The sequence below is a fragment of the Electrophorus electricus genome, unplaced genomic scaffold (assembly GCF_041902795.1).
Source record: "Electrophorus electricus isolate QZ-2024a unplaced genomic scaffold, ASM4190279v1 Scaffold139, whole genome shotgun sequence".
Taxonomy (NCBI): domain Eukaryota; kingdom Metazoa; phylum Chordata; class Actinopteri; order Gymnotiformes; family Gymnotidae; genus Electrophorus; species Electrophorus electricus.
In genome coordinates, this window is record NW_027658421.1 from 42,501 (window position 1) to 50,000 (window position 7,500).

The 7,500-nt window shown below is 60.3% G+C and overlaps 3 non-coding genes across 3 annotated transcripts in view; all 3 read left to right on the top strand.

Moving 5' to 3' along the window:
- The first annotated feature begins 3,699 nt into the window (after positions 1-3,699).
- LOC145654612 (18S ribosomal RNA) lies at positions 3,700-5,538 on the top strand. Its single transcript, XR_014120820.1, has one exon. It is a non-coding gene; the product is annotated as an 18S ribosomal RNA (ribosomal RNA).
- Positions 5,539-6,420: 882 nt separating this feature from the next.
- LOC145654626 (5.8S ribosomal RNA) lies at positions 6,421-6,574 on the top strand. Its single transcript, XR_014120834.1, has one exon. It is a non-coding gene; the product is annotated as a 5.8S ribosomal RNA (ribosomal RNA).
- Positions 6,575-7,191: 617 nt separating this feature from the next.
- Positions 7,192-7,500, top strand: part of LOC145654631 (28S ribosomal RNA) — a 4,148-nt gene continuing 3,839 nt past the window's right edge. Inside the window, exon 1 of the ribosomal RNA XR_014120839.1 lies at positions 7,192-7,500. This exon is cut by the window's right edge and continues 3,839 nt beyond it. This is a non-coding gene — a ribosomal RNA (28S ribosomal RNA).

The window sequence follows — 7,500 nt, forward strand, 5'->3', positions numbered from 1 at the left end:
CGCGGGTCACCTTTGAACGCGCTCGCTGCCAGGAACGTCTGGCGTAAAAGTTTCGTGGGAATCGGACGTTCCTAGGCTGAGAAGCGAGCGCCCGCCCTCGGGCGGTCGGGGGCCCCTTTCTCATTCCCCGTCTGGGCTAAAAATACGAGGTCGGACCCGATGGACTCGGGAGACTGGAGAGTACCAGGGAGACCCTGGAAGCAGGCGACCCGACCCACGCTTCGCTGTCTCCTCGGCCCTCGGGAGTAGAAGCGCGGGGACGGTGGCGTGGGCAGCAGGGGGCGCTCCTGGCCATGCCCAGCGAGTTTCGTGCGAATCGGACCTGGTCCGGAAGAGATACGAAGGGAAAACTCATTACTCGTCGGGGTGGCACATCCAGGCTCTCGACCCTCCCAAAGCGTCCGACCAGGGTGCACCCTGCCGGGCATGGTTAGCCGCCAGCCCCCTTCCTGGAGGTCTGGTTGGCACGGGGTTTTGATTTTTCGGTTTCATATCTCTGGGCTCCTTGGGAGCAGAAAGTCGGTTGAGGGCCCTTTGGAAAGAGCCGGGGCTGCCGTTTAACGCTGTCCAAGCGGCAGGCGAAGCGCACCCACCGTTTTTACGCTATGATTTTTTAAAACCGCCGGGGCGGCAAACACAGGGCCGGTCGGGTTTGAAGACGAATATCTCTTCGGCCCTTGGGAGGAGAGAAGCAGCGCGGGTCACCTTTGAACGCGCTCGCTGCCAGGAACGTCTGGCGTAAAAGTTTCGTGGGAATCGGACGTTCCTAGGCTGAGAAGCGAGCGCCCGCCCTCGGGCGGTCGGGGGCCCCTTTCTCATTCCCCGTCTGGGCTAAAAATACGAGGTCGGACCCGATGGACTCGGGAGACTGGAGAGTACCAGGGAGACCCTGGAAGCAGGCGACCCGACCCACGCTTCGCTGTCTCCTCGGCCCTCGGGAGTAGAAGCGCGGGGACGGTGGCGTGGGCAGCAGGGGGCGCTCCTGGCCATGCCCAGCGAGTTTCGTGCGAATCGGACCTGGTCCGGAAGAGATACGAAGGGAAAACTCATTACTCGTCGGGGTGGCACATCCAGGCTCTCGACCCTCCCAAAGCGTCCGACCAGGGTGCACCCTGCCGGGCATGGTTAGCCGCCAGCCCCCTTCCTGGAGGTCTGGTTGGCACGGGGTTTTGATTTATCGGTTTCATATCTCTGGGCTCCTTGGGAGCAGAAAGTCGGTTGAGGGCCCTTTGGAAAGAGCCGGGGCTGCCGTTTAACGCTGTCCAAGCGGCAGGCGAAGCGCACCCACCGTTTTTACGCTATGATTTTTTAAAACCGCCGGGGCGGCAAACACAGGGCCGGTCGGGTTTGAAGACGAATATCTCTTCGGCCCTTGGGAGGAGAGAAGCAGCGCGGGTCACCTTTGAACGCGCTCGCTGCCAGGAACGTCTGGCGTAAAAGTTTCGTGGGAATCGGACGTTCCTAGGCTGAGAAGCGAGCGCCCGCCCTCGGGCGGTCGGGGGCCCCTTTCTCATTCCCCGTCTGGGCTAAAAATACGAGGTCGGACCCGATGGACTCGGGAGACTGGAGAGTACCAGGGAGACCCTGGAAGCAGGCGACCCGACCCACGCTTCGCTGTCTCCTCGGCCCTCGGGAGTAGAAGCGCGGGGACGGTGGCGTGGGCAGCAGGGGGCGCTCCTGGCCATGCCCAGCGAGTTTCGTGCGAATCGGACCTGGTCCGGAAGAGATACGAAGGGAAAACTCATTACTCGTCGGGGTGGCACATCCAGGCTCTCGACCCTCCCAAAGTGTCCGACCAGGGTGCACCCTGCCGGGCTAAGAGAACAGCCAGGTGAACCCTGGAGGTTCCGAACTCCAGACCCCTGGACCCGACGGCTCAGTCCGCCTCAGGTGCACTACAGAGGTCCTCGGGCTGTCCCTGAGTGCATTAAAACGGAAATCAGAATTACTCCCCCGGGTGGCACTTCCAGGCTCTCGACCCTCCCAAAGTGTCCGACCAGGGTGCACCCTGCTGGGCATGGTTAGCCGCCAGCCCCCTTCCTGGAGGTCTGGTTGGCACGGGGTTTTGCAAATAGGTCCCGTCGGGTATATGGGAGAGCAAAGAGAATCAATGGGGTCCAAGCACTAAATTCATCCAGTGGCGTTCTCTGGAAGCCCAAGGGGAGTCCGAGGGGTGTTCGGCCGGCAAGGGGAGCTCTCCCTCGGACACATGATCAAACGCCTGTCCCCTACCGGAAAGTGGTGTGCTCTGGATGCCCCCCCCCCCCCCCATCCCCCGAGGGGGGTGCTTATCCCGCGAGGGGAGCCCTCCTCGGGTTAAGTGAACCATCATGCCGATTCCCCTATGGAAGTGGGCACATCCAGGCACACAGTCTGCTTTGCTCTCCCCGACCCGAGTGCGTCTGTTGGGCTGAGTGTACGCCCAGGCAACTGGATCCAATGGCTCAGTCCGCCGCAGCGTGCTTCGACGATGGGTCGTACAGCCATGCCACCAGGGTGGGCGTGTTTGTAAATGTACCAGTGGATTCTCGTCGGCCTGCCACATCCATGGTATCGACCCACCAGGCCTGTCCGACCAGGGGTTGACCCTGGACGGGCACGGTCTGTGGTTTGGCCCTTGTCCTAGATGAAATCGGGCACGGGGTTTTCTGGCCAGGTACCATCGGGTTACTGGGAGAGCGGCTTCGGTCTCCAGGTGAGACCAATGGTGAAGCAGCACGAGGCAATGGAGAGCATGCAAAGCGATGGGGAAGCCATGCACGGCAATGGCCACGAAAAAAAAAAAAAAATCACCACGGAAGGAACGTGAAGAACAAGGAGGAGTGTAGTGACACTGCCCAAAGCTGCCCGGTGTTGCAGGGGTCTATTGGTGTGTTGCTTCCTTGTTTGGTAGAGTGGAGTACCAGACCCGCCAGGGGTAGGCAAACCATTCCCCCTACGGTAAGTGAGGAGCCAGCCATTTGACGAGCGGGTGTCCACGTGTACGGGTGCGAGCGCTATCCCCCCACACGGGGTTAGGCCACGGCCTTAGGTGGACGTCTGCCGACCAGCCCCGGCTGATCCAGAACTTCTGATGTGGAGAGCGGTTTTGACAGATCCTCCCTGGTTCTAGCGGGTCAAGCCTCTGATGGGGGGTGGGGGTTATTTGTAACCCATCCCAGAACTCTCTGGGGGAGACTCAGACGGCCAGTCTGTCTACTCAGTTGTCCTATACTGGTGTCTGTGGTTTGGGAGGAAGGGAGTGCCCTGCTTTGTTGGCCTCCTCTTCAAACCTACCTGGGCCCACGAATCACTCTTCTTGGTTACATCACGAAACGTAGGTTGAGCGAGGCTAGGGGGGAGGGAATTCGACGAGGTCTTTCCCTTGTCCCCCCACCAGCGGCCCACGAAAATCAAAACGGCGTGAAGAGAGGGAACGCCGAAAGCACCTGGAGTCGGCCGTCCGCACCTCCGGAGGAGGTGGACGGGGTACGGTGCGGGCATGACCGGATGGGACAGCTTTGCATCAAGGTGAGAGGTCGGCGTCCGAAGGCCAGAGGGCGGTGCGCGAGCACGTTTACACTGGCCGCGGAAGCTGTCCTGGGTAGCCCTGTATGGCGTCTGGACCTGACGGCGCACGCACTTACAACCCGCTGCTTCCTAGCCCCCGGAAGGGGAGGCGGATGTCACTCGTGGTTCATCCCAGACCACGGTGCAAACTACCTGGTTGATCCTGCCAGTAACATATGCTTGTCTCAAAGATTAAGCCATGCAGGTCTAAGTGCACACGGCCGGTACAGTGAAACTGCGAATGGCTCATTAAATCAGTTATGGTTCCTTTGATCGCTCCACACGTTACTCGGATAACTGTGGTAATTCTAGAGCTAATACATGCAAACGAGCGCTGACCCTTCGGGGGATGCGTGCATTTATCAGACCCAAAACCCATCCGGGGGGCTCGGGCCCCCCGGCCGCTTTGGTGACTCTAGATAACCTCGGGCCGATCGCGCGCCCTCCGCGGCGGCGACGTCTCATTCGAATGTCTGCCCTATCAACTTTCGATGGTACCATAGTCGGCTACCATGGTGACCACGGGTAACGGGGAATCAGGGTTCGATTCCGGAGAGGGAGCCTGAGAAACGGCTACCACATCCAAGGAAGGCAGCAGGCGCGCAAATTACCCATTCCCGACACGGGGAGGTAGTGACGAAAAATAACGATACAGGTCTCTTTCGAGGCCCTGTAATCGGAATGAGCGTATCCTAAACCCATGGGTGAGGACCCATTGGAGGGCAAGTCTGGTGCCAGCAGCCGCGGTAATTCCAGCTCCAATAGCGTATATTAAAGTTGCTGCAGTTAAAAAGCTCGTAGTTGGATGTCGGGAGTGGGCTGGCGGTCCGCCGCGAGGCGTGCCACCGCCTGTCTCAGACCCTGTCTCCCGGTGCCCCCCGGATGCCCTTGGCTGGGTGTCCGGACGGGGCTCGGAGCGTTTACTTTGAAAAAATTAGAGTGTTCAAAGCGGGCCCGCTTCTCGCCTGAATACCTGAGCTAGGAATAATGGAATAGGACTCCGGTTCTATTTTGTGGGTTTCCTGAACCAGGGCCATGATTAAGAGGGACGGCCGGGGGCATTCGTATTGCGCCGCTAGAGGTGAAATTCTTGGACCGGCGCAAGACGGACGAAAGCGAAAGCATTTGCCAAGAATGTTTTCATTAATCAAGAACGAAAGTCGGAGGTTCGAAGACGATCAGATACCGTCGTAGTTCCGACCGTAAACTATGCCGACCCGCGATCCGGCGGCGTTATTCCCATGACCCGCCGGGCAGCGTGAGGGAAACCACGAGTCTGTGGGTTCCGGGGGGAGTATGGTTGCAAAGCTGAAACTTAAAGGAATTGACGGAAGGGCACCACCAGGAGTGGAGCCTGCGGCTTAATTTGACTCAACACGGGAAACCTCACCCGGCCCGGACACGGAAAGGATTGACAGATTGATAGCTCTTTCTCGATTCTGTGGGTGGTGGTGCATGGCCGTTCTTAGTTGGTGGAGCGATTTGTCTGGTTAATTCCGATAACGAACGAGACTCCGGCATGCTAAATAGTTACGCGGCCCTCCGCGGTCGGCGTCAAACTTCTTAGAGGGACAAGTGGCGTTCAGCCACGCGAGATGGAGCAATAACAGGTCTGTGATGCCCTTAGATGTCCGGGGCTGCACGCGCGCCACAATGGTTGGATCAGCGTGTGCCTACCCTACACCGAGAGGTGCGGGTAATCCGCTGAACCCCATTCGTGATGGGGACTGGGGATTGCAATTATTCCCCATGAACGAGGAATTCCCAGTAAGCGCGGGTCATAAGCTCGCGTTGATTAAGTCCCTGCCCTTTGTACACACCGCCCGTCGCTACTACCGATCGGATGGTTTAGTGAGGTCCTCGGATCGGCCCCGCCGGGGCTCCTCGCGGGCCTTGGCGGAGCGCCGAGAAGTCGATCAAACTTGACTATCTAGAGGAAGTAAAAGTCGTAACAAGGTTTTCGTAGGTGAACCTGCGAAAGGATCATTAACGGGTAACGCTGTCCGGCGTGCCTCCTCTCCCGACCCCCTCGACTTCGCCGTCCCCCCGCGTCGGGGCCCAGGGTCGAAAGGGTCTTCGGGGTTGCTGTTACACGTGGTCGCTTGCAGGTCAGGCTGGACAGAAGGCATAAAGGAGGAGCCTAGTCCCTCCCACCCCTTCCTCGTCCTCCGCCTCTTCCTCCGCGTCGTCCTTCAGCACCCCCCCCCCGCAGGCCCCGGTATTCTCTGGGTTCCAGCGCGAGAGACGCGTCGTTCAAAAAACTCGGCGTCCCCGCTCGTCGGGCGAAGGCCGGTTTCCCCTCACCTTGCCGGCAGGAGAAGCGCCTGCGAGTCGAGCGGGTCGTACGGGTCTGTCCCGCGCCCTCCCTCTCGCTCGCACGGCCGCTGCCTCCGTCCACCGCGAGGGGTTTTCCTATTTTGTTGTCCTTGTCATTCATCCCCGTCCCCTTGCTCGCTGACGAGCGGACTTTCCGGGGGGGGTTGCGAGCGCTGCTCCTCGTGGGGCAGGCCATGGCCCTTCCTGTGTTCGTCCGCCCACCGGCGTCCTGGGGCGTGGTGGTGGTGGGTGGCGCAGCCGGTTCCCCTGCTTCTCTCTCTCAGAAAGGAGTCTCAGGGGGACCCCCGGCAGGTACCTAGGGCTTGGCCCACGCTACGTGAGTTCCACCCCTTTCGAGGGGTCGGACGGGGCGGGCGCGGAGGGCCGCGGTTCAAAGACTGACTCGTCTGCCACGTGGGGCGTGTGGGCAAAGCGCAACCCCGCGCCCGTTTCAACACTCGCAGACGGGGGCGCCTGACCGGTTGGTGAAACCTTTTAAACCTGTCTTTGTAGTCGTGGTGAAAGACCTAAACTGAGCCTGAAATAAAAGAGTACAACTCTTAGCGGTGGATCACTTGGCTCGTGCGTCGATGAAGAACGCAGCCAGCTGCGAGAACTAATGTGAATTGCAGGACACATTGATCATCGACATTTCGAACGCACATTGCGGCCCCGGGTCCATCCCGGGGCTACGCCTGTCTGAGGGTCGCTATTCCTATCTGTCGGACCTGCCTTCTCAGGCGGGACCGCGGTTGGAGGTTCGTAGGTGGGGGGGTGCCCCCTGGCCTCCGTCTTCCTAAAAGCAGACGGTTCCCGGTCGCTGTCTCGGTGAGATCCGGTCGGTGGGTTCGCTGCGGTTGAGTGCCCGTTCTCCGTGCACAAGCTTCTCCTCCCCCGCTTCGGTTCGTTTCGGTTCGTTTCGGCTCCGCTCCTGGCCTGGCCAGGAACGTGGTCCCCTGCGCCCGAGAAAGAAGCGAGCGTGGCTGCCGGTGGGTTCTCTCCGCTTTGGCTGCCCACGTTTTCGCTTCTTTTCTCACCCCCTGCGCAGGCGGATCACGGAAAGGTGTCTGTTCTGTTCCGTTACGTGCGCGAGCGGAGGGAGGTTGTTGTTACATGCGTTCCCCCCCCCCCTCCCCCGGTGGGGGGGGTGGGGGGGGTCGGGGTTCGGGTGGCTCTGCCTCTGGCGTTTTCCTTACGGGCCGACCTGTCCGTGGCACGTCCGTGACGTCCCGACCTGTGTCCTCGTTAGCCCGGGTGAAAAGGGACTCGTCCCCTAACCCGGCGGTGTTCACGCTTCTGGGCAACCCTCCAGAGCGAACTCGGGAGCGACCTCAGATCAGACGAGACAACCCGCTGAATTTAAGCATATTACTAAGCGGAGGAAAAGAAACTAACAAGGATTCCCTCAGTAGCGGCGAGCGAAGAGGGAAGAGCCCAGCGCTGAATCCCCCGTCCGGGTGCGGGCGAGGGGAATTGTGGCGTATGGAAGTCTGTTTTCTTCCTGGCGCGGGCCGGGGGCCTGAGTCCTTCTGATGGAGGCTCAGCCCGTGGACGGTGTGAGGCCGGTAAATGGCCCCAGCCCCGCCAGGGTAGCGGTCTTCTCGGAGTCGGGTTGCTTGGGAATGCAGCCCAAAG